Source organism: Podarcis muralis, chromosome 6, assembly GCF_964188315.1.
Source record: "Podarcis muralis chromosome 6, rPodMur119.hap1.1, whole genome shotgun sequence".
Lineage (NCBI taxonomy): Eukaryota > Metazoa > Chordata > Lepidosauria > Squamata > Lacertidae > Podarcis > Podarcis muralis.
This window is the reverse complement of record NC_135660.1, coordinates 13,599,632-13,626,683: the sequence shown is the minus strand read 5'-3', so window position 1 is coordinate 13,626,683 and position 27,052 is coordinate 13,599,632. Positions and strand designations below refer to the sequence as shown.

The 27,052-nt window shown below is 43.4% G+C and overlaps 1 protein-coding gene and 1 pseudogene across 8 annotated transcripts in view; both read left to right on the top strand.

Annotated features, from left to right (window-relative positions):
- The window catches only part of LOC114597992 (neuroligin-1), a 625,400-nt gene that overhangs the window by 380,025 nt on the left and 218,323 nt on the right, over nt 1-27,052 (top strand). The gene's annotated exons all lie outside the window — the stretch shown is intronic.
- LOC144327987 (uncharacterized) lies at nt 3,694-4,533 on the top strand (annotated as a pseudogene).

Below are 27,052 nucleotides of genomic sequence, written 5' to 3'. Positions count from 1 at the left end.
GGTGGGTGATCCGATGCACTCTGCGAAAGAGAAAGCAAAAGCAGAGTCCCCCCAATATTTAAAGCCTTTGGTCCCACCCACCCAATTCACAACATGGAATTTGCCCCAGCAACCCGGTCAGCCAATCATTGCTTCAGGCAATAACCATTAACCTGCCTGGCAACAGAGGGTTGGCCTGACATACCCCACTGCAACACGTGCTCTCATTTTAGGGAGAACACGCTTTGCCAGTGAAAAATCAGCAGGGATGGCACCGGATGCTCATGGTGGCTCAATGTGAGCGCAATGGCAGGGGAGTTGGCAAGCCTAGTGAACAGGGGCACAGCCCCTAGTATTACAGATTTTCCCACCTCCCTGCCAATCAGTGGCATAGTGTGGAGAGGGTACCACAGGGGCAGTTGCCCTGAGTGCAAAATTTGAACACCCGGTGCTGCCGCAATACAACAGTGGGGCTATGAGTCCTCAAGCTAACACTATAAGCGTTGTGGCCAGTTAGGAATCTCCCTAGTCAGAAACCAACACTCTTCTCATGACATTTTCAGTGCACGATAAACAAGAAGGAAGAGAAGCTACTGCAAAGATAGAGACCCTAATTGCTTTTGTTTGCTCCTGATACTGACAGAAGGATAAGCGATATTGCAATCTCTTCTCATTTAGTTCATCATGTGTACACACACACACACACACACACACACACACACACTCTGCTTACCAATGGTCTATACCAACAGTTTTTCAATATTTGATTTGGATAGTACTTAAATTGAAGCACCCCAGGCTACCTGAAATTGTAGCATTAAACCAAGCTGCCAATGTGAAATATGTCATCATGCATACAATGAGATTGAGGAAAAATACAAAAAGCAATATCATTTTTGCATATAAAAATTCCATTGTATTCCAATTTAAGGTGGGTTGTGTATATATATATATATATATATATATATATATATATTTGCTTTCGTAGATTTTCACGGGTACAGGAATGCAGGTTTTGGTGTCCTCGGGTGTCTTCCCGTGTAAAAGTTGGGGTGTCTAGGCGACGTTTCGACGAGGTCTCACTCGTCATCTTCAGGCTGGTGTTTTCGGCTTCTTGTTACTGGAACAGAGCAGGGTCTCAGTGTTTGAGTTCCTATAAATACTGTTGAGGAGGAAGTTCCCAGGCTAGTGTGCCTTTTCTTCTTTTGTTCCTTAATTACTTGAGGGATATCTTGAGTGATTTCTTGAGTGATATCCTGAGTACCACTTAGGTGGGTCATTAGGTGTGGATTAGTTGCTAAAGCCTTTGTGTCTTGACCTCTTGAACTTTGTGAAGAGTTTTTCTGAGAAGATGGCTGTACTGCACTTAGTTGTGCTCTGGCTTGGCTTCGTGTATAGGGGCGAGCTGTGGTTTTGTGGCCTGTGCCAGCCAGATCTGTGTAGGGATTGCAGGGGGGTGCAGCATCCGGAGGTGCCACCATGGTTTGGCTACTGTATGGTGTCTGTAATTTATCTGTGGAGAGGGTTTGGGTTTGGGTCTGGTGTGGTTGATTGGTGAAGGCGTTCTGTGTGCCTCTGGATCTGGTGTCAGTTTTTGTGGGGAGGGCTAATTTCCACCTCCGGATGCTGCACCCCCCTGCAATCCCTACACAGATCTGGCTGGCACAGGCCACAAAACCACAGCTCGCCCCTATACACGAAGCCAAGCCAGAGCACAACTAAGTGCAGTACAGCCATCTTCTCAGAAAAACTCTTCACAAAGTTCAAGAGGTCAAGACACAAAGGCTTTAGCAACTAATCCACACCTAATGACCCACCTAAGTGGTACTCAGGATATCACTCAAGAAATCACTCAAGATATCCCTCAAGTAATTAAGGAACAAAAGAAGAAAAGGCACACTAGCCTGGGAACTTCCTCCTCAACAGTATTTATAGGAACTCAAACACTGAGACCCTGCTCTGTTCCAGTAACAAGAAGCCGAAAACACCAGCCTGAAGATGACGAGTGAGACCTCGTCGAAACGTCGCCTAGACACCCCAACTTTTACACGGGAAGACACCCGAGGACACCAAAACCTGCATATATATATATATATATATATATATATATATATATATATCACAAGTCCAATTACAGTAGTTTATGAAATTAGATAAGAAAAAGAGAGAGATGGGTGATGAGTGCTTATGTAGATGCAATATTAATGTTGGTTGTTTTTTGTTGTTGTTGTTTTTTTTGCCTGATCTAATGTCAAGCTTCATTGCACATCAAACTATATTGTAGACAAGAAATGACGGAGGCCTGGACTTAACCAAGGCTGAGCTCAAAAATACAGGAAATGAGCCTGAATGTGTCTTCATTGGTCATCTAATGCTAAAATTTAAAGATCTACTAGTTCCTTTCCTACACTGTTATGTGGGCTTCAGGGCACAAAGACACACACACACAGAGAGAGAGAGAGAGAGAGAGAGAGAGAGAGAGAGAGAGACTGGCTTTTAGATTAAGGAAGTGGCCCTCCAGATGTTGCATAACTACAGCTCCCATCATCCCTGACCATTGACCATGTTGGCTGGGTCTGATGGGGCTTGAAGTCCAGCAATATCTGGAGTGCCACAGTTTTCTCGCTTTAAGCTGTATATTTAAGATGTGTTAAGTGTGCACTAAAAATGTGACATGGACAACTGCAGGCAAAATTGTTTTGTTGTTGTTTTTGCAAATTATCGAGTCCTACAGATAAAAGGGTCGTGCACAGCAGGACCAGCGATATGCATTCACTGAAAATGTGAGGGAGAAGCACCACTGAGCCCATTGGTCACGTCTCCAAATGTCAATGTGCAACGGCCATTCCCTTCCCCAGTATGACATGTGTACACCATAAAAAGGACCCCCACACGTGGGATACATTTGAAAACCATCATACCCATTTGGAACTCAGGGCCCCCCATCGAGTGATGTTGTGATGGCAAATGCAAGTTTCTCCATAATCTTTGAGGAGGCCCCCAGTAAGATTTCCCCCAGCAAATGTCACATTCCTCACTACCCTCAGAATGTCCCATAAAAATTTATGGTGGTTATTCCTTTTATAATGTGCTGGATATTATTTTTTTTGGGGGGGGGGGTGAGGACAAAGCTTGTGCTCCCTCTCAGCTAGACAATATACCACTCATGCATTCATAACTTGGGGAATTGATGTCCCACCTCTTAAAAAAAACACGTTCACGGCAGATTGTAATCTTCAGCTAAATGTGATCAGAACAATGGAAGAACTAGAGTCAGTGTTTTGCCATTAGGCATGCAATGGATGGGCAACTTCATTATTCCCCAGCCCACTCTACTTGCCAGCAGCCTAAAGACAAGAAATGGCCAGGTACATAATCACATTGGATCCACCCACCGGTACTTGTTGCAGAGTTATGAAGCCCATGTGTTCAAGTTACTGCACAGCAAATGAACACAACACAGCAATTCTACTCTAGATAGTAGGATAGAGAGGGAGAGAGGAGAGAGCTATGGAAATTGCTTGTAGTATAAAAAATGGGGGTTATCACTGTGTCTCTCTTTTTGACTGTGAACTGCTGGTGTGCTTCAGCCACTGGTTTTTCTATGTGGTTCAAGTTGATCCACAATAATTTTCAGAAACTAAGCAGTAAAATAATGCTGTTCTACCTTAGCTTTAATATCCCTACCTTATCTATCTCTATCATCTATCTCTATCATCTATCTATCTATCATCTATCTATCTATATCTATCATCTATCTATCTATCTATCTATCTATCTATCTATCTATATCTATCTATCTATCTATCTATCATCTATCTATCTATCTATCATCTATCTATCTATCTATCATCTATCTATCTCTATCATCTATCTATCTATCTATCTATCTATCTATCTATCTATCTATCATCTATCTATCTATCTATCTATCATCTATCTATCTATCATCTATCTATCTATCTATCTATCTATCTATCTATCTATCTATCTATCTATCTATCTATCTCTATCTATCATCTATCTATCTATCTATCTATCTATCTATCTATCTATCTATCTATCTATCATCTATCTATCTATCATCTATCTATCAATCTATCATCTATCTATCATCTATCTATCTATCTATCTATCTATCTATCTATCTATCTATCTATCTATCATCATCTATATCTATCTATATCTATCTATCATCTATCTATCTATCTATCTATCTATCTATCTATCTATCATCTATCTATCTATCATCTATCTATCTATCTATCTATCTATCTATCTATCTATCATCTGTCTATCTATCATCTATCAATATCTATCTATCAATCATCATCATTATCTGTCTATCTATCTATCTATCTATCTATAGCTATATCTATCTATCTATCTATCTATCTATCATCTATCTATCTATCATCTATCTATCTATCAATCATCTATCATCTATCATCTATCATCTCTCTCTCTCTCATCTATATATCTGTCATCTATCCATATGTATATCTATAGATCTATATTTATATCTCTATTCAAATTGCAAGGCAGCTGAGGTGATGTGAATGTTTCATGCAAAGAGCTCCCCCACATCCTCAGTGCCATGAGTGTAGTTAATCTTGGAGTCATCTGCATAACACCATAATGAACAGCAATAGTTCGTAATGGCCATAATGAGTACTAACAGGTGAACATGTCAAATATATTGAAGCTGGGGACCGTCCTCTGTGGGACCACCAAGTCTCAAAGTTGTTGTTTCTGGCAAAGGCAGCACATGGAAACTGCACCTTCTGGAAGCATTTTAAATGGCACATCACACATCCGGAGAGCATGTTTGATTGTTCAGCTGCACCTCTGACATCCCACTTGTTAAAAGGTGAGATTTGTCGGGGGGATTTTAAAATGAAGGAGCAGTTCTGATTTTGAATTTGGCATGATGGAGATGAAGTAGCAAACACAATAAACTCTTTTAAGAAAAACCAGTCAGACAATTGCTGATATTCTTGGGACAAACTACTGGATTATGGAATTAGAGGCCAAATGGCATGCACCTTGACATGAACACAATTATGTATTTTCTCCATCTGTAACCCAATTATGCATGTATGGTCATGAGTCAGTCCATTGGTCCATTGTGCTCAGTAGTGCTTACAGTGACCGTCCAGGGTTTCAGATGGGGTCTCTCCTTGTCAGACCTGGACATGATGGGGATTGAACCTAGGACCTTCTTCATGCAAAGCAGATACTCTACTGCTGAGCTAAAGCCCTCCACCATCTGTGTTTTCCACCAAAGGGACTATATTTTTATTGAGTGTTCTGTGTGAGCTTTTTCAAAATACTACCTCCCCATTCTCCTGCTCCCCACAGACAGCACAGATATGTACCAAAGTCCTGTCAAACAGGTTTTATATTTACTGGGCAGCCATGGGATGTGGTGGGTCTCATGTTTGCACAACTCCTTTTCCTGCCCTCTTCTTCCCCAGCATGGCCCGAAGAAGCAGTTGAGAAGCTTTTGATTAACCACAGTTCACTATGCCATCAGGACCCAGAAGAACGCAAGAAAAACCCTGCAGGATCAGACCAGTGGCCCATGTAGTCCAACACCCTGTTCTCCCACTGGCCAGCCAGATTCCCAATAGAAGCTCTTGAATGCAACAGCATTCTTCCCACTTGTCATTCCCAGCAACGGGCATTCAGAGGTATGCTCTGTCTACAGTGGAAGTAGAACATAGTCATTGTGGCTAGTAGCTGTTAGAATTCCTGCTCCATGATTGCAGTCATGGGATTGTTGTCTATCACATGACGGTATATGTTTTGACTCCACAAAGTGGGAAGTGACGGAGACAGGATGTTTGTGTTACTGTGTTCCGTGAAGTGGGACTATTGTCTTTTGTTCTTTCTCTTTGCTGTCTGATGCTAGAGAGAGAGGGAGCCATGCTGCAGTGCTCCGTGTGTGTTTAGATGTAAATAAAGTAGATTAGCTAAAATGCTAAGTTGCTGAGGTCTGTCATGCAAACTGTGAACACTATACGGATCCCTAAGTGTGCCAATGTCTGTTGGCATGAACCACAGTGATGTTCGGGCAGAAGAAAGCTTTTGAAGCTCCCAAACGATCGACTAGGAAGGAGAGAACAAGCCAGTCGGGCATGTGTCTCTGCCAGAGTCCTACTCGAGTGTAGGATGAGCTCCTGATAGTCTCCCATTCCATGAATTCATCTAATCCTTTTTGAACCCAAAACTGTGGTTCATCTTAATCAGCGTTTCCCAAACTTGGGTCTCCAGCTGTTTTTGGACTACAAATCCCATCACCCCTGATCACGGATCCTGCTGGTTAGGGATGATGGGATTTGTAGTCCAAAAACAGCAGGAGACCCAAGTTTGGGAACCCCTGATCTTAACTATGGTTAATTTAAAGGAGCCAGCTTCATCAACTCCGGTTTGAGCTTGACTTGTTTCAGAATAACTTTAGAGGAGGAAAAGTAGGAGTCGGCGAACCAAAGGCCCAATGCAGTTCATTCCTACCATGTTAACCTATGGTTTATTGTGCTGTCTGAACATAGCCATTGTGTCTGATTATTGGTCTACTCTGCCTGCTGTGCTACATTCCATCTGTTTAAAGATGCTATTCTTGGTATGCTTAGTCTCTAGGGGGGAAAGTAGGACATCTGTTCAACAACCCTTCTCCATGTCTTCTAGTTTATTTGTCTCTTTTAGCATCACTAACAGCATGGCCCTTTGCAGGTTTTTTCACAAAGAAGTTCCACCGAGTTCTACGATGCCACCTGTCTAGAATGTGTGCATAGGACTGCAAACTTGAGGCTCTGTTTTTGATTAGTGGTACTAAGATAAGGCATGCAAAAAGACCTGAGGCAGATCTACAGCTGAAACACGTGGGGCATTCTTCATAAAATAAGTTACTGTTTCCTAGCATACACTTGCCAATGCAGGAAATATGCTGCAAATAGGTTCCCTGATAGGAAGTCAGTCCATCTACTCAGGGAGCCATAGACCATGGGTAGGCAAACTAAGGCCCGGGGGGTGGATCTGGCCCAATCACCTTCTAAATCCAGACCGCAGAATCAGCCTGTTTGTACATGCATAGAATGTGTGCTTTTATTTAAAATGCATCTCTGGGTTATTTGTGGGGCATAGGAATTTGTTCATTATTCCCCCCCCCCCCAAAAAAAAAAAATATAATCTGCCCCCCCCAAGGTCTGAGGGACAGTGGACTGGCCCCCTGCTGAAAAGTTTGCTGACCCCTGCCATAGATAATCAGCAATTAGTCATGAACCTTCCTCCTTCTCTTCTAGGTTCCATACCTTTGTAGATGATCACTACTGCTAGAATGAGGAGGAAAAGAGCATTTCTCTATGATTTGCAAAACATTTGCTATCACACACTCCTTCTCTTAATGGACCTAGGAGGAGGAGTAGTTTGGATTTGATATCCTGCTTTATCACTACCCTAAGGACTCTCAAAGCGGCTAACAACCTCCTTTCCCTTCCTCTCCCACAACAAACACTCTGTGAGGTGAGGGAGGCTGAGAGACTTCAGAGAAGTGTGACTAGCCCAAGCTCACCCAGCAGCAGCATGTGGAGGAGTGGAGACATGAACCCAGTTCACCAGATTACGAGTCCACTGCTCTTAACCACTACACCATGCTAGAAGTTTCCCTAGCACCTATTTTCTTCAATGTTTTCTTTCTCAGGCCTCCTATACACCACCATCAGGGTGTGTGAACTTAGACATCATATGGAGGAAGGGCCAGATGCATAAGCTTTTCTTGGCCAATTAGCACCCCTTTGGGGATTATACCACAGGGAAGAAATTTTGTAGAAATTGAGCAGAAAGCAAGTAGTGCAGTAGTTCTCAACCGGCCAATGAAGAAAGGGCATCTTTGGAGACCAAGGGCTATTCCGATCTATAGTATATTGAGCTGCAGTTCCTGCTCAATGTACTATAAAGCTCAGTCTTTTGTAGCAGCTGCACCTTATTCAGCTCATTTTTGACAGCTTGCAATATTAACACCATCCCAAGCTGGTTGTTGAACACATAGGACACTAAAATTAGATGAAATAAACCAATCTCCTCTGAGCTGGCTGTAATAAAATAATGAGCAGGACTATGCATTGGGATATGTGGTGTGACTAGCAGAAAGAAGGGGGAGGAAGGGGAGAAAAGAACGAATGAGAACGCAACACTTCAGAGGAACAGTGCTAAGTCATTGTTGTTGTTGTTGTTTAGTCGTTTAGTCGTGTCCGACTCTTCGTGACCCCATGGACCAGAGCACGCCAGGCACTCCTGCCTTCCATTGCCTCCCGCAGTTTGGTCAAACTCATGCTGGTAGCTTCGAGAACACTGTCCAACCATCTTGTCCTCTGTCATCCCCTTCTCCTTGTGCCCTCAATCTTTCCCAACATCAGGGTCTTTTCCAGGGAGTCCTCTCTTCTCATGAGGTGGCCAAAGTATTGGAGCCTCAGCTTCAGGATCTGTCCTTCCAGTGAGCACTCAGGGCTGATATCCTTCAGAATGGAGAGGTTTGATCTTCTTGCAGTCCATGGGACTCTCAAGTGTCTCCTCCAGCACCATAATTCAAAAGCATCCATTCTTCGGCGATCAGCCTTCTTTATGGTCCAGCTCTCACTTCCATACATCACTAAGGTCTTACTTAGGAGCAACTCCTATGTGAGGAAAAGTTGCCACAATTGGGGCTTTTTAGTTTAGAGAAAATGCAGGTCTGGTAGAGTTTCCATTTAGTTGTGATAACTAGACTTACCCTCCATGGAATTGTCTAATCTCCTTTATGAAGCTATCCAGACCAGTGGCCATCAGCACCTCTTAATGGCAGCAACAAAGTCCATAGGTCCCTTATGTGAAGCACATCCTTTTGGTCTGCCCTAAATCTGCTGCCAAATAATTTCTGTGGGTGACCTCAATTTCTAGTGTTACGTGAGAGGGAGAAAATGTCTTTCTGTGCACCTGGAATAGCCCATGTGGTGCCCAGCAGACATGACTGGGCTATACCTCCCACCATCCCCAGACATGGGGGGGGGCACAATACTGGTTACACTAAGCAGAGCTTTATAAATCTCTTATCACACCACCGCCTCATAATTTATCCTCATCAAGAAGGTGGTCCACCCTACTGATCATTTGCTGCAGCTCCTATGACTGGATTGTTCACATGCCATTAGAACATCCTATGGACAAAATGGTTAAAATGTTGCAATGCTTAATTCCTGGCCAGTTTTCTTTCTTTTTGTAAATAAAAAGAACCGGAATCAGATATACTCAATCACAGTGGAATCCATATAGCAGGCTCAAGCCAGCTGGCTCTGACTGACAAAGGAGTAATGTTTGATGTCTGCTCTTCTTTCTTCTCTTGATGCATCTCATTTGAACTTGACAGGCTGGGGAGGTTTTATTTACTTATTTATTTTTTTAAAGACGAACCACACGCAACTCTTTGTGTATTAATAAAGTAAACAGTTTCTATTCTGGAGCACAGAGAGAATTTTTAATTTTATTTCTGGTTCCCCAGGATGGAAATTAATCAGGGTGATGCTGCCCTATTTCATATCTCTTCTTTCTACATGCTAAGGAGGATGGTGTGAAGGGTCTTGAGAGAGCACGGCTTCATTTCCCTCTGGTCCTCAGCCTCAGGGGGAGGAAGGAAGTTCACTGTCAGAACCTGACACAGAGAGTATTTGGGACCAGCACTCTTCAGGAGCTCTGTTCAGATGCCCATTCTGTGGGCATTAAATGCATGGAGATCAGAGTGAGTCTGTGGCAAGTGATCTTACTCTGGCCTTTGTGTTTTGCAACAGAATCTTCAAACGCAGCCTATGCACATGCTACCTATAAAATAAGCTTGCTGGTTGTTCTGGTCCTTAGAGGTCAAATTGTCGTCCCCCCCCCAATTCATCAGGTAGTCTCCCACTTCTTCTCTTATCTGCCTGTTTTCCATGACAATTTGGATTCTAAGGCCACATGCCAGTGTGGTGTAGTGGTTAAGAGAGGTAGTCTTGTAATCTGGTGAACCGGGTTCACTTCCCCGCTCCTCCACATGCAGCTGCTGGGTGACCTTGGGTTGGTCACACTTCTTTGAAGCCTCTCAGCTCCACTCACCTCACAGAGTGTTTGTTGTGGGGGAGGAAGGGAAAGGAGAATGTGAGCTGCTTTGAGACTCCTTAGGGTAGTGATAAAGGGACGCGGGTGGCGCTGTGGGTTAAAGCCTCAGCGTCTAGGACTTGCCGATCGAAAGGTCGGCGGTTCGAATCCCCGCGGCGGGGTGCGCTCCTGTCGTTCGGTCCCAGCGCCTGTCAACCTAGCAGTTCGAAAGCACCTTCGGGTGCAAGTAGATAAATAGGGACCGCTTACCAGCGGGAAGGTAAACGGCGTTCCGTGTGCTGCGCTGGCTCGCCAGATGCAGCTTGTCACGCTGGCCACGTGACCCGGAAGTGTCTGCGGACAGCGCTGGCTCCCGGCCTATAGAGTGAGATGAGCGCACAACCCTAGAGTCTGGCAAGACTGGCCCGTACGGGCAGGGGTACCTTTACCTTTACCTTTAGGGTAGTGATAAAGCGGGATATCAAATCCAAACTCTTCTTCTTCACCTTGAAACCCTCATCCTTCATCAGTCCATTTTTGTATCCCTCTTTGTCTGATTCACTATTGTCTGTCCATAGCCTCCAAATTCTTTTGGCTGGAGGTGAAACTACGGAGAGTTCCCTGACCTTCTGCTTTGCCTGATGGTCCCACTTTGCCTTCTTCCTTGGATTCCCCACATGGGATTAATGATATTCACCTTGATATAATTGCACCTTCTCACAATTGCAAACGCTACTCAGATGAGCAGAGAACTGAACAAAGACAGGCCATACAAGCTTGTTGAGAAACTCCCTCTCCAAACAACCAAGTCCACCCTGAAATTTACTTCCAACTTGAAACCTGACACAATGTGTTGATCCTCGGTTTTTATTTTGATCTACTAATACTTCCATTTCTTATGTCCTGAACAATAGTTTGCCTACCATGTTTGCAATGAAGCCTCTCCATATATATAACTAAGGTATTGTTTCCAACTTTCTTTCCCCACTTTATTCTCAACCACTAAATTAAAAAAAAATGTGAACAAAGGTGGATAGTCTCCTGCAGACATAGAAACAATGTGTCCTAAAAATAGGTATGAATAAACAAGTCACCTGCTGTTGTTTTGGTTTTCATCAAGACTTCTCTTTTGCTGTTAATATATATCTATATGTTCCATCAAAAGCATTTTTGCATTAATTGCCATCCGACTGGTTGTCGGTAAAGCTCTTCATCTGTTTTGCAGATGCCGCTTGCCAGTGGGAGTAAAAATAAGGAAAACAAAAGCCTAGCCAGCAGTGCAAAAGATTCAAAATGCAGATTAATTATGCCTCCTTGCATTTTCTGAAAGTACTTGCAAATACAGGCAATAGTGGCATGCCCACAGACAACATAGTATGCCAAGCAGTAAATTTCAGAAGTTACAGCATAGAACTATGCAGGATGAAAATTGTGGGACTGCCATCAAAATTGGCAGACCTATGTCACCATTTCAATAATGTTTGGTAAAACGTACCTTATGTGTTCATTTTTCACACACAGCAGTTGACGAGGTTCATTTTGATTAGCTGAGAACACAGAGGAAGAATAAATTTCCCACCATTCTTAGTTTCCTGGATGCTGTTCATTTAGGTTGTGGACATTTTTCAGCCCTGGTGGGCCCACTTTTGCATTAAGGTGAATGTCTGGGGGCCATGTGCAACTGGTGCAGACCCTCCAACATTTCCACTTTGAAAATAGGGACATCACATTCAGTAGTAGTAGTAGTATAAGTAATAACAACAACAACAATAATAATGTTACTATTTATACCCTGCCCATCTAAATGGGTTGCATCAGCTAGTCTAGATGGCTTTCAACATCTATAAAAATATAGTAAAATGTTAAACATATAAAAACTTCCCTATACAGGGCTGCCTTCAGATGTCTTCTAAAGGTAGAAGAAGAGGAGTTTGGATTTGATATCCTGCTTTATCACTACCCGAAGGAGTCTCAAAGCGGCTAACATTCTCCTTTCCCTTCGTCCCCCACAACAAACACTCTGTGAGGAGGGTGAGGCTGAGAGACTTCAGAGAAGTGTGACTGGCCCAAGGTCACCCAGCAGCTGCATGTGGAGGAGCGGAGACGCGAACCCGGTTCACCAGATTACGAGTCTACCACTCTTAACCACTACACCACACTAGTTGTTACTTATCTCCTAGGCTCGGTGTGTGTGTCACATAACTCCATACCCTCCAACATTCATCTGATGAAAATAGGAGTGTCCTAAGGAAAAGTGGGACATTCTGGGATCAAATCGGAATCCGAGATGGCCTCTGTAAATCCGGGACTGTCCCTGGAAAATAGGGGCACTTGGAGGGTCTCCTGGTGGGCAGGGCCAGAGGCAAATGTGAATTCGGCCCTTGAACAGTAGGCTAGTTCTACACACACACACACACACACACACACACACACACACACACATCTCTTTATCTTCCACCCAGGTGGGTATGGAGACATTCCAGCCTTGCAAAAACTGTCAAGGAAGGTACAATGAAAGGCTGAATAGTTTTGTGCCCCTGGAGGGTGTGTGGCTTGTGTAGGGTCTCAAAGGCAAGCTAGAGAGGTCGGGGGGGGGGATATTTGCTCCCCCAACCACCTGAAGTCCATCCCCCCGCAATCCCTGATTTAAATAGCAGGTACCATACACCGTCTGGTGCAGCCGGAAAATAAATGTTTGAAATGTATCCCACATTTCTTGGAAGCAGTAAAAAGACGAGAATAAAAAAAAGAAAAGAAAGAAAGATGAAAACTTGTGTGAAGGTGACTTGTAAATATGGAACGTTTTCATGACTTTTAATGCATGTGCCTTTAATATAGAAATATGTTATTATACTGGAGTGCACTAAAATTTGATGATCGGTTAGAGTCACCAAGGATTTCCTAGCTTCCTGCCCGCCCCCCGCCTTCCTTTCATTAATGTAACAATGACTCAAACAGAATATTCAGTGATCTTTTCTCAAGCAGAGCCTCTCTCTCTTTTTTTCATATCAAAGAAGGTTACTGCTCTTCCCTTAAAGGTTTTTATCCTGCCAGTCGTTCTGATGTGGCCTTCACTCTTTAATATTCTAAAAGTATATTTCTTACATGGGGTGCGAGATAATCTCCTTAGAGATTACGTGCCGGCTGCATGTGGGATTTTAGCGAAAGGCAGGGCCCTCCTGATACGGCCTCCCCTTTCTCTGTTAGCTTTTCGAGACAGAACAGGGGTTCCGGAGAGGGAAATCTGGCTCATCTCCCACTTTGTTACATGAAACTCGCACAGCAGGCAGCCAGCCCCTTTGTAGGCCTAAGAAGTCCACCGCTGTGCAGCGACCTCTTATTACCGTGAATCATTTATGGAATATGTAAAGTGATTTCAACAGTGCTTTTCTGAAAATTGGGCTCACTGTCACAGCAACCTTCTGAGGTGGTTCGTTTTTATCCCACCATTATGGCAGCCGTTCCTGTGCCTTCAACAGCATCAGTCTTCAACAGCAGGCGTTAAAAGGTTGACAGGTGAACATGAGAACATAGGATCAGGGAGGGACCTGCAACAAAATGTTTCAGGGTGGAGTGGTTCCAGCCAACAAGCTCTGCTTCTTCCAGGGCTCTCCATTCCAGTTTAATCCCCTCTGCCTTCCACCACTTACCCCTTTGCATAAAAGTTAGTCATCATCCTGACCATGTTTAGATGCGGGTAGCGCTGTGGTCTAAAACACTGAGCCTCTTGGGCTCCCGTTGCTCTGTCCAGCTCCTGCCATCCTAGCAATTCAAAAGCACACCAGTGCAAGTAGATAAATAGGTACCGCTGCAGTGGGAAGGTAAACAGTGTTTCCATGTGCTCTGGCTTCTGTCACGGTGTTCCATTGTGCCAGAAGTGGTTTAGTCCTACTGGCCACATGACGTGGAAGGCTGTCTGTGGACAAACGCCACTTCCCTCGACCTAAAAGTGAGATGATTGTCGCACCCCATAGTTGCCTTTGACTGGACTTAACCGTCCAGGGGTCCTTTACCTTTTAGTCCTCCTTGGGCTGTTTTGGGGGGCTCCACCCCGTACCTGCTGGTACCTCACTCTTGTGGTGTTCAGTGATGTCCATTCCAGTGTGAATTCCCTGCTTCCTCTCGCAAATTTAAGAATGCAATGAAGATGAAAGAGATAGGGCGGCAAAAATAAGTAGGCTGGAGATGTTTCTGCATGAACTGGTTCTGGGAGATCAGCCAGGATGACTGTGTGGATTGCCAGAGCTCTGACTCAGAGCTCCGAACAGCCACAGTGGGGAGCTCTACTGCCCTTCTAGTGTTGCTACTGGTACGTAGGTCCTTTTCTTAACAGCCCTGCCATAGTAAGCAGCAACAACGACAGTGTGAGGAGGGTGACTCTTTCACTCGCACCACTGCTGGGTAAATTGGCCCTCACCTCCACTGTTGCCTGAAGGCAACAGTTGGGGAGAAATGCACACTAAGAAATAAAATGCTCAAAGTCTTTTCTCAGTCTGTTACCTCTCAGTGGCTCTAGAAGACCATCTCCTTGGCAGGAACCGGTGCATGGAGCACCCTTTTTACTTCCAGGGATCCTGCACAGAGCTACAATTGCCAGCACCTCTCAGGTGGCACCACTGCCATTATAAGAGAACAAGGGAGCACCTCTTTTTCTGGAAATATAGCACAGGTGGTAATTGTAGCTCTGTGAGGGGAAAGCTACAGTCCTCAGGATACTTTGAAGGAAGCCATACTCTTTAAACATATGTTGTGGATCTTTAAAGGGGACTTGGAACTCAGATATAGGGCTCCTTCGGGCAGAGGACTGTCCTCTGTGAAGTAGGAGACACATGTAACAGGCAGAGTGAGCTAGCAAAATGGATGAGCTAAGAGACTTATCGGGGGAGGCTGTTAATGGACTTGGAAGTGTGAATGGACTAGAGGAATACTGCGACTTTTAAAACAAAGCAGAAAACAAGTTAAATGAATGTGGAAACAGCCTCAGTAAACGAAGTCTTTACTCACACTGAATCAGTAGAATCGCTGTGTACAAGCATTAACTCTGTGATTATAGGAATTCATTATCTAATCACTGCAGAAGAAGAAATGAGTATAGCCTTTTATTGGGAAACGCCAGAAGTGCTTCAAGTGTATACCTAATTTTTAAGGATTTCGTGAACAGCAAAAATGTAGGAATTGATTGATTGAACATAGTTTAGAGAAGGTTGGCAGTGTTAACAACAGCATGGAAGCATTTCTGATAACTGAAGAATCTGCCTTACGCAAAGTTAGACTAATGGCCAATCTGTCTACAAACCGGCTGTCAGTTGCTCTTCAGTTGCTACAAACTGTCTACAAACTGGCCGGCAGTTGCTCTTCAGAGTTTCAGATAAAAATGTTTCCCTGTCCAGCTTGGAGATGCCCAGGATTGAATCAGGGACCCTTTGCATGAAAAGAATGTACTGTACCACTGAGCGATGTCCCTTTAGCCTAAGTGTAGTAACACGCACATGGGATATATATCTTACTAGTTTTATGCAGCTCAGGACCCCAATACCTCAAAGCACTCCCTCTCCTCATATGAACTAACCCGGGCACTCAAATTGTCATCTGCGGCACTTCATGTGCCCCTACCATGAGTGGTCCGGAGGGTAGCAGCACAAGAAAAGGCCTTTTCACTGGTAGCCTCCCATTTGTGGAATCCTTTCCCCAGGAAAGCTGGCCTGGCGCCATCGTTATCTTCAGACACCAAGCAAAAACATTCCTTTTCAACCAGTCCTTGGGCCTTTGACGATCAACAACCTTTTTGAGTGGGTAGGATAGTTTAATGTATTTCCTGTGCCTCTGAGTTTTATGTACAGTGAAACCTCTACTCACGACCACAATCCATTCCAGAGGCCCATCTGGAAGTCAAAACAGGTCGCTGGGAGAAGTGCCATTGTGCACAGGCGTGGGCGGTGATTGCCCACTTCTGCACATATGCGAATGGTGATCGCCGCTCCTGCGCATGCGCGAATGGTGGCAAACCTGGTGGTTACTTCCGTTGGGCGAAATGGAGCGTGTCCAGGCAGAACGATGGGGGTGGAGACGCTCCTTCAGGTATACTGGACTGAGGCTGTTTAGGGCTTTAAAGGTCAGCACCAACACTTTGAATTGTGCTTGGAAACGTACTGGGAGCCAGTGTAGATCTTTCAAGACTGGTGTTATATGGTCTCGGTGGCTGCTCCCAGTCACCAGTCTAGCTGCCGCAGTCTATCTGACTGTCTGTATGTACAGTCTAGCTGGCTGACTGTATGTATGCTTTCTTTTCTTTGTAAGTCACTTTGAGTTGCCTGTTGTAAATAATAATAATAATAATAATAATAATAATAATAATAATAATAATAATAATAATAATTTTTTGAAAGATGTGACAGTCCATCTGAAGCTTGAGGAAGGGAAGTTGGTGATGCCAACAGGTGATTCAACCTTTTGCTTGCATGTATGCTGATGCGTAAGTCAAAACTGGTCCCACAGCACAGGTGAAGGATCTGCTATAGCTGCCGTTAAGAATGCTGCATCTGTCTTCATCTTAATGGGAGAAACCTGCTAGTCTGATGTTTCTTTATCTAAAAGTATTTGTAAAGAGTGACCCTTTCTCTTTCATCATAAAACATGACAGTAAAAATTACCTTTGTTTCTGTTGTGGAAATGAGATGTAAGCAATGCTGGGGAAATTTGTTGCAGTTTATTGCCATGACAGCTAATAGATGTACGTATCGGCAATTTGCTTAGTAGATTATCATTTACTGTCACATTTTTTAATTAGAATGTGATCTTCCATTGTCTTTAATCTATTTGCATCACGGGTGACAAATTTCTTCTCCTTAGGCACTGTATTCTCTTATCGCAAGATGATTTTCCTTTCTTGCCCCAACCATTAGATGCTTTAAAGGGGAAAACCCCATCGTTGTAAGCGTTTGACTTCTGTTCACTTGGGAGCAATAACAGATTTTTAAATGGTTGATTTATCATCGTTGTCAGGGCACTGGTTCTTCCAGCAGTTCTAACCTTTTGCAGCAGTTACAAAATATAAGCCATGTACTGTAATTGCTTTGAATCTTCAGATCTCTATCACAGACGGCGCGGGCCAAACTGCTTTGCTGCAGTCACAGCTGTGTAACTGGGAAAGGCAAAGAATGATGATGGGATATTCTTGGGCAGAGGAGGCGAAGGCTGCAATTTGATACATGCCTTCCCTGGAGAAGCTCCATTAAACTCAATTAGACTTACTTCTGAGTAGATACATATACAATTGCTCTGTAAGCATTTCTTTACACCAGGGATGGGGAAGCTGTGGCTAGAATTGAAAGGATCGGTCAATTTCACTTTCTTCTAGTTTCTTGTTTTGCCAACCATAAGTTCAGCACATTTCTGTATCAGACATTGTGATTTATTTATTTTTTAAAAAATCCTGATGGAAATCAACATTTCTCATAATGTACTTTTTTGTAACCTAATATTTGTAACCTAACATATTTCACCTAATATGCACAACTTTTGCAACCAATTCCCCTTCATATAATGCACACTTTCCTCAAATGTATGCATTTTATACAAAGTTCTCAGTGTAGAACCGCATTGCAAAATTCAGAACTGTACACATTCCAGCGGACATTTCGTTTGCCTGTTTGTTTCAGGAAGTGTGAATCAAGTAGGTTCACATTAAAACGTGAACTGAACTAGATTTATTCCCTAACTCTAGCTCTGTTGTTAGGCTATAACTCCCAGCATTCCTGATCATTGACAATGTTGACTGGTGCTGATGTGTGTTGGAATCCAGCAAAACCTAGAGGACCACAGCTCCCCAATACATACTAGTGGTTTCCTTGTTATAGGTGTTATTGGATATTTGTGTTATTGGTGGCTGTGACAAGGGCTGTTGTTGATTTGCTGCCACTGCCACAAAAAAAGCTCAAAAACTCTGGGCAATCTCCCCCCATGTTCCTAAATTGGAGTCCCCCAAAATAGGGGTCAGCATATACACGGAAAAGTACGGTAATCTCAGTTTGAGAGGAGGGAGATATGGTGCTTAGCAGCTTTAAGCTGATTAAATCTACAGATAGGCAAATCTCAACTCTTTCCAGTCTGTGCCACTTTGGCATACAGTTGTACCTCCATTCCATAAGTCCATTCAACTTCCGAAAATGTTTGACAACCAAAGCGCGGCACCCGATTGGCTCGGAATCGGAAGCTGCGGAAGTTGCATCAGACGTTCGGCTTCCAAAAAATGTTCGCAAACCGGAACACTCACTTCCGGGTTTGCGGCATTCGGGAGCCAAAGCGTTTGAGTCACAAGGCATTCAAGATCCAAGGTATGATTGTATATTTACACATTCGTCTGCATTTTTTTTTTTTAAAAAACAAACCCCCCTGAAATAAATATTTTAAAACATATGTAATTGTGCTTTCTCTCCAGATACATACTTTTGAACCTTCTGTCATTGTTTGTTTGTTTGTTTGTTTGGGGGTGTTTATGACTCACCCTTCCCCCCAAAGATGCTCAGGGCAATATACAAGAAGCAGAGATGCAAAATGCATCAAACATCGAATAAAAACAGATATATTTTTAAAAAATTAATATTGTATTATTGCATTTTTTTTAAAAAAAACCTTGTAACAATAAACACTCACTTGATTAAAACAGCTGATAACAAACCATTGAAACACTGCTTCACATATTAGGTCCAGTCGTGACCGACTCTGGGGTTGCGGCACTCATCTTACTTTATTGGCCAAGGGAGCCGGCATACAGCTTCCAGGTCATGCGGCCAGCATGACAAAGCCGCTTCTGGCAAACCAGAGCAGCGCACGGAAACACCGTTTACCTTCCCACCGGAACGGTACCTATTTATCTACTTGCACTTTGACGTGCTTTCAAAGTGCTGCTTTCAAAGTGCTAGGTTGGCAGGAGCTGGGACCGAGCAACGGGAGCTCACCCCATCGCGGGGATTCAAACCACCGACCTTCTGATCGGCAAGTCCTAGGCTCTGTGGTTTAACCCACAGTGCCACCCGGGTCCCTATTCTATGCTTTAGTTCCTTGCTATTTCCTAATTTCTTTTGTGTGTGTGTGTGTGTGTGTGTGTGTGTGTGTGTTAAAACTTCATATTTGAAGACATGCACACACACAAAAATCATTTAGCAAGCATGGCAAAAACATGAATGTATGAACTGGCCCCTGGGTCATACGCCTTCCATGGGAGTGTTGGAGAACCGGCAAACATAAACCAAATGTCTTGTGGTCATTTTTCTCCGGTGTAATATTTCCACATTTAAAGCACAAGACTGATGGATTTTAAGTGAGTAATACTTAATCCATTATATAGAATTCTCTCCCAGCTTGCCATTAAACTTCTTTCTGAAATGCAGTTTGCTTACTTGGTGAAAATCTGCAGCAGTTAAATGCACCAATAACTGATGAGGGACAATAAAGCAAATAAAGTAGACACAAAGTGAAGTATCTGTCACTTGCAGCAAGAAGAAGTAAGGTTTGGCAGCGCACAGCAAACAAGCCCAGCCCCTCGTTTTTGATGAGTAATACTGTGTTTTCATAATTTTTCCTGATTTAATTATGCAGACATTATGAAGGCATTTAACCACAGTAATTGAATCAGTGTCAGAAACTAGCAGTTATTGGAGTTAAGGCTCAAGGCGAGGAGAACCACAAAAGTGCAAAGCAAGCAAGGAGAAATTATCCAGAGTTTTGTACAGATTTTGTGGTGCTGATGGTGTTGTGCATGAAGGGGGGGAAAGTGGCCATATCTCAGGTTTAGGTAACATCCCACCATTTGGTGGAAGGAAAGTAGAGGCAGGTAGGAGTGGAAGTATCATTGTCTAGCTAGATAAAGCTAGTAGTTCCAAAGTAAGTACAGGATCCCTTTAGCATATCAACAGTGGCCAGCCAAAAGTTTCTGCAAATTCAAAACCTTGTAAGATACATGTTGGCTTTTTAGAATAAACAGGAGAACAGCTTATGTTTGCATAGAACAGGGGTAAGGAACCTCAAGCCCAGGGGGCAAATGCAGCCCTCCAGGCCTCTCTATTTTGCCCTTGGGGGTCTTCTCAAGTTATGCCTGTTCCCACAGCCCCTGGAATGTGTCCTTGAACTGTGAAAATGCCTCTGGCTTGCCTGGAAGGAGACAGTGTGTGTGTGTGTGTGTGTGTGTGTGTGTGTGTGTGTGTGTGTGGTGCGTGTAAACTTTTGACTATCCCATAGTTGGTATGAAACCTACAGTAGCGTTACATCCAATGCTCCACCTAATTTTGCTTCTGGCCCTTTTGTTGTTTAGTCCTTTAGTCGTGTCCGACTCTTCGTGACCCCATGGACCAGAGCATGACAGGCACTCCTGTCTTCCACTGCCTCCCGCAGTTTGGTCAAACTCATGCTGGTAGCTTCAAGAAGACTGTCCAGCCATCTCGTCCTCTGTCGTCCCCTTCTCCTTGTGCCCGCAGTCTTTTCCAGGGGGGTCTTCTCTTCTCATGAGGTGGCCAAAGTATTAGAGCCTCAGCTTCATGATCTGTCCTTCCAGTGAGCACTCAGGGCTGATTTCCTGAAGAATGGATAGGTTTGATCTTCTTGCAGTCCATGGGACTCTCAAAAGTCTCCTCCAGCACCATAATTCAAAAGCATCAATTCTTCAGCGATCAGCCTTCTTTATGATCCAGCTCTCACTTCCATACATCACTACTGGGAAAACCATAGCTTTAACTATATGGACCTTTGTCGACAAAGTGATGTCTCTGCTTTTTAAGATGCTGTCTAGGTTTGTCATTGCTTTTCTCCCAAGTAGCAGGCGTCTTTTAATTCCGTGACTGCTGTCACCATCTGCAGTGATCATGGAGCCCAAGAAAGTAAAATCTCTCACTGCCTCCATTTCTTCCCCTTCTATTTGCCAGGAGGTGATGGGACCAGTGGCCATGATCTTCGTTTTTTTGATGTTGAACTTCAGACCATATTTTGCGCTCTCCTCTTTCACCCTCATTAAAAGCAGGGAGACAATATGCAGCCTTGTCATACTCCTTTCCCAATTTTGAACCAATCAGTTGTTCCATATCCAGTTCTAACTGTAGCTTCTTGTCCCACATAGAGATTTCTCAGGAGACAGATGAGGTGATCAGGCACTCCCATTTCTTTAAGAACTTGCCATAGTTTGCTGTGGTCGACACAGTCAAAGGCTTTTGCGTAGTCAATGAAGCAGAAGTAGATGTTTTTCTGGAACTCTCTAGCTTTCTCCATAATCCAGCGCATGTTTGCAACTTGGTCTACCAACCACCAATATAGTTTCTCCAGAAGGTTGTCCATGGGGGAATGTGGCTCTTGGGTTAAAAAAAGATTCTCAACCCCTTGTGTACAGAGAGTAAGGATGGGGGACCTATGGTCCTCCAGATATCATGGCACTCTACTCTCATCTTAATTGTCATGGACTGGTTGGATGCAGAGAAATGGTGGGAGGAACCAGCTGGGAAACCACCAAGGGAAGATGGCTCAGAGCCTGGGGAGTGGTGGTGGGACAACAATGAGTGGTCAGAGGGAGAAAACTGGGAAGAGGAGGTTTTGGAATCTGAAGAGGCAGCAGGGCTTAGTGTGCTGGGAGAGTCTGTGGCAGAGAGAAGTCTAGAATCAGAGGCAGAAGCTGAAGCTGGGAAGGAAGAGAAGCCAAGAGGCAGGGATGAGTCGGGCTGGTGAAGAGTCATGAGTGTCTCTCCCTCCTGCTATGACAAGCTCCCCACCCCTTGTATCCCAGAACTAGAAGAGGCATGAAAAGGGTGAAGAGTTTGGCTTCACACAGTCTCCTACTACTTGGGAAAAACCCTGGAGACATGGGCAGCTGTGGGAAGGCAGGGACCTTCAGTCTCAGCAACTGCTTCATGGGGGCAAGACCTACCGGAGATGAGTTGCTGTGCTCATTAGGCCTGAGACTCCTTTGTCAATTGTGTTTTTGCTAATAAAGAGTTAACTCTAACTTGCACTGTGTCATTTACCACTGGCTTGCTGCTGACATTAATCCTCTGGAGGGTCACAGGCTTCTAATTTCTGGGAGAGCAGGGGTGGTGGAAATGGGTGGAGTGGGAAGAAAAGTAAAAATAAGTCATATGTCCATTGAGCATAGCTCTTCCTGCGTCAGCTGAAATGGATTCTAGTCAGCAAAAGCTTATATCACAACAAATGGGTTCGTTTTTCAGGTGCTACAATGTTCTTCGTTGTTGCTGCCCCAGACTAACATGGCTTCCGCTCTGGAATTCTGGACGTCTATTACCGTTAGTAACCTCCAAATCTTCTCTCCTCCACGTCATGTGTTTTTCACATAGGCTGCCCCCTATGTATCATTTAACATCTGTACAGTGGTACCTTGGGTTAAGTACTTAATTCGTTCCGGAGGTCCGTTCTTAATCCGAAACTGTTCTTAACCTGAAGCACCACTTTAGGTAATGGGGCCTCCCGCTGCCGCGCGCCACTGGAGCACAATTTCTGTTCTCATCCTGAAGCAAAGTTCTTAACCTGAAGCACTATTTCTGGGTTAGTGTAGTCTGTAACCTGAAGCATATGTTGTAGCCTTATTGAAGTTCACCGATTGGGTCTGGAGGAGGAAGGAAGTCAAATGACACCGAGGTTGGTTCAAAGAAAGAGTTTGTTCAAAGAAAGAGGTGCCACTGTACAGGCAGTCGTCCATTCTTGCATGACAAGAATCATAAGAATCATAAGGGCAGGGGAAAATGAAACAAAGGTGTGATGCTCTCTATAGTTAACCTCCACTCACACCATCAATTAAAGTATCTAAAAGCTTTAACTCTCATCATTCAGATTATTGTGGACTCAGGTGCTCCTGAGAGATTTTCAGCTGGAATTGGTCCCTGACCCACAGCAGCCTGGCATTCTCTGCTACTTTGGAGTGACTGGGTCTTGCATGAGTGAAGTGTCTGGGTAACATTATAGGCATAGCCTGTTCTGCAAACACTTGGGAGAAAGCCCACCCTGCTCTCGTTGCTGACATTTTGTCATTCTTCAGAGGATCTCTAGGAAGGTTACTTCGATGGCTTCTCCACATACTGTACCTGGATTCTGTTCCAAAAATAACAGGAGCTAACAAACGTTTAATTCAGCTTGAATAAAAGTGTACACAAAAAGCCCCAAAGTTTCCTGAGGCCTATCAGAGGTGACCCCGCTGTGCAGTTCTGCCAAAATATTTGGGGTCAAATGAGCTTGGCTTCGGGGCATGTGTGAGAAATTTTTCTTGTCCCACTAAAAGCCCTACAGCTTGCTTCAAGGCTCTTGGTCTCTTGCCGCCGCCTACGTTAAGGCTTAGCAAGCAAATAGAAAGTTTGTGCCGTGTTTCGTTCTCTATGTTAATATTTAAAGAGTGGCGCTCATAAATACAGTCATGTTCTGTGCCCTATTAAAACTGCAGCCGTAGACTTATTTTATACAGATATATTCATCGATTCAGAATCTGAGAATCAAGGAGTTGGAGGGGGTAACATAGGCCATTTTGATTTGTTTTGGGTTGTTTTGTATATTTTGCTGGTTTTGATTCATGGAGTGTGGAATTTTAGTATTATGTGAATCCATCACTGTTCATTGTTAGGTTTTAAACTTTCCATATATTATATATTAAACAAACCGGGATCCATATATTATATATTAAACAAACCTAATGTTGGTTTCTTTTGCTAACCACTCTTGGTTTGCATTTCTGTAGCTGGGCCTGTATCTGGGTACCAAACCTGGATTAAGCCAGGATGCTTTGTTCGATTGTAACAAGAAACTATGGTTAACTTACAACAATATTTGTAAGCTAACTTCAAACCATGGTTTGTTATTCTGGTTTGTTGGAAACAAGCAAACCAACCAATCAACCAACCATAGTTTACTGCTGGTGTGAGTTCAGACATAAAAGCAAACCACAGTTTACTAAGCTAAATATGGTTTAATCTTACACACAAACCAGGCCACAAGCAGAAGCTTAGGTTATTTATGCTAGGAAGAGCTTCACCTGTTGGTTTTTCTGCATCAGGCTTAAGGTATGAAGGTAGTGGAACCTTATCATGGTCTAGGGTCCAGGGTGCTGGAGCATCACAGATTCCCTCCTTATTTAGTTATCATATAGTGCTTAATTGAAGCATTATGTGGCACCTGTAACAGAACCAGTTCCTCAGATTGCAGTGGTAAAATGGCCATATATAGTGTAAGGTGATATCTGATACAAAGTATACAGAGACTTCAGAAGGTACAAATAACATTAATGCCCTCATCCCAAAGACGAGGAATTTACTGTTAGCCCTTTCAGATTGCAATTTTTTATAACCCACGGCATTACAAAACCATACAAGTCAGTTTACATATCTAAGGCTGCAATTCTAATCCCACTTACCTGTGCATAAACCCTGTTTAATTCAATTTAGACTTTCTTCCAAGTAGACGTGGTTGGGACTGCACAGTATATATGTGAGTTTGCAGGAAACAAATAATTAATTAGTATATCAAATGTTTTCTGTCATCATTCAGATGCCTATAGGTGACGTGGAAGGGATTGACCTTTATTTATTAATACATATATTTTCTTATAACAATCTTATGAGGCTAATTCAAACCTCATCTCTTTAACAATCCCATTCTTTTAGAGATGAGGAAAGAGGCTTCTATTCGTAAACAAGAAACTGTACAATTCTTGCTGTTGAACGGCATCGTTGTATAATGATGTAGTAAAAGAGTTCTCAACTGTTTGACTAGCTAAAAGACTACAAGAGCCCTGTTCCATGTTGTCTTTCCACAAATATACCTTTGATCAGAGCATGACCTCAGGAAAGCATTTCTCTCTCTCTCTCCAGCAACAGTTTCCGCAAGAATAGCTGCCATAATCTCTCTCTTTAGCAAACAGTATCTCCAGCTAAAGTAAACTTTGATTACCCAGACAGTAGACCTTGTGTGCTTGACACAAACTCTAAATTCATCATACTATGAAAATAAAAATAAAGCGTATCATGGAACCTTAAAAGGCAAACAGATTTATTGTGGCATAAGATTTTGCAGCCTACATCCCACTCAGTCAGTAGGCTTATAGGCCACTGTATCTGGTCTATAAAATCCTATGCCACAATAAATATACTAAGTTCTGTGGCACCTTAAGGACTTACTTTAATTTTGCTAGGAGGCTAACAGGCCAAACCCACCAAAAGTCCCTATTCTCCATGGACAGTCCCATATTTACAGAAGCTGTCCCAGTTTCTGCTTTGATTCTGCAATGTCCCACTTTTCCTTAAAGGGACCCCTGACCATTAGGTTCAGTCATGGCCGACTCTGGGGTTGCGGCACTCACCTCGCTTTATTAGCCGAGGGAGCCGGCGTACAGCTTCCGGGTCATGTGGCCAGCATGACTAAGCCACTTCTGGCGAACCAGAGCAGCACACGAAAACACCGTTTACCTTCCCGCCGGAGCGGTACCTATTTATCTACTTGCACTGGCGTGCTTTCGAACTGCTAGGTTGGCAGGAGGAGCAGGGACCGAGCAACGGGACCTCACCCCATCACGGGGATTCGAACTGCCGACCTTCTGATCGGCAAGTCCTAGGCTCTGTGGTTTAACCCACAGCACCACCCGTTTCCCTATTTTTATCAGAGAACTGTTGGAGAGTATTGGGTTTTGGGACCCCAGAGCCAAGGAGATAAGTAACTATACAACCTTTAGAAGACATCTGAAGGCAGCCATGTACGGAGAAGTGGTTATATATATATATATATGTGTGTGTGTGTGTGTATGTATGTATATGTGTGTGTGTGTGTGTGTGTGTGTGTGTGTGTATATATATATATATATATATATATATATATATATATATATATTAATGTTTTTATATATGTTGGAAGCCATCGTCAGTGGCTGGGACAGCCCAGTCAGTTGAGTGGGGCATTTATAATAAAATTATGATGATGATTGAATAGGATGTCCCCATTTTCATTGGAGAAACCTCAAGAGAAGGACCCAACAGCTCACGGCGCCCTGCGAGCCCAGCATTGCTTTGCACCCTGCTTGAGAAGGATACAACAGGCCACATATGAAAGAACCTTCTTTCATATGTAGTGGGCCTGTAAAAGGCTAAAAGAGTATTGGGAAATAATTTATAATGAATTGAAAAAAATGTTTAAAAGCACCTTTCCCTCCCAAAAACCAAAGTCCTTTTTATTGGGGATAATTCAGATGGGAATTCCCAGGTGTCAAAAAAAGGTTATTTATGTATGCCACTGTGGCCCGTGTTTTGTTAGCCCCCAAATGGAAAACGAGCGAGGTCCCAACCAAAGAAGAATGACAACTCAAACTGATGGAATATACACAACTTGCAGATATATAGAATTAGAGAACAAGAATAACACATGTTTAAAGAAGATTGGAAAACCTTTATTGAATATATGGGTGAAAATTGTATATACTTAAAAATGCTGGTAGCATTAAGATAAATTCAACAGTTTAAATAAGTTTTGATGGATGTTATAATGGAATATTGAGTGGTTTAGATTATGTAAAATATTCAGGGATGTATGGTACGCAAAGTGAACCACAGACTGAGCAGAAGGGAAGTCATTGATTTAAAGTTGCTTAAATGAATACTTTAAAATGTAAATTAGAAAATTAATAAAAATTATATAAATAAATAAATAAAAAAAGAGAGAGAGAAGGATGCAACAGGCATGCTTTCTGCCAGCCCTGCAGCATCTCTCAAAGCAATGCTGGGCTCTCAGGATGTTGAGAATGCGCCCCAAAAGCAGAGCAGCGTTGGCCATATCAGCTGACTGGGCTCCCCACTGTGTGGCTGGGCAGGTGGCACAGCAGTGCCCCACTTAGCTTCAAAGGGTCAGGGCACTCTGGTAGCATGCTATGCCCCCATGGCACGGCCCTGGTGCCCGCACACACACCCTTGGCACCAGTGAGGAACTCTCTGCCACTGCTTATTTGGAC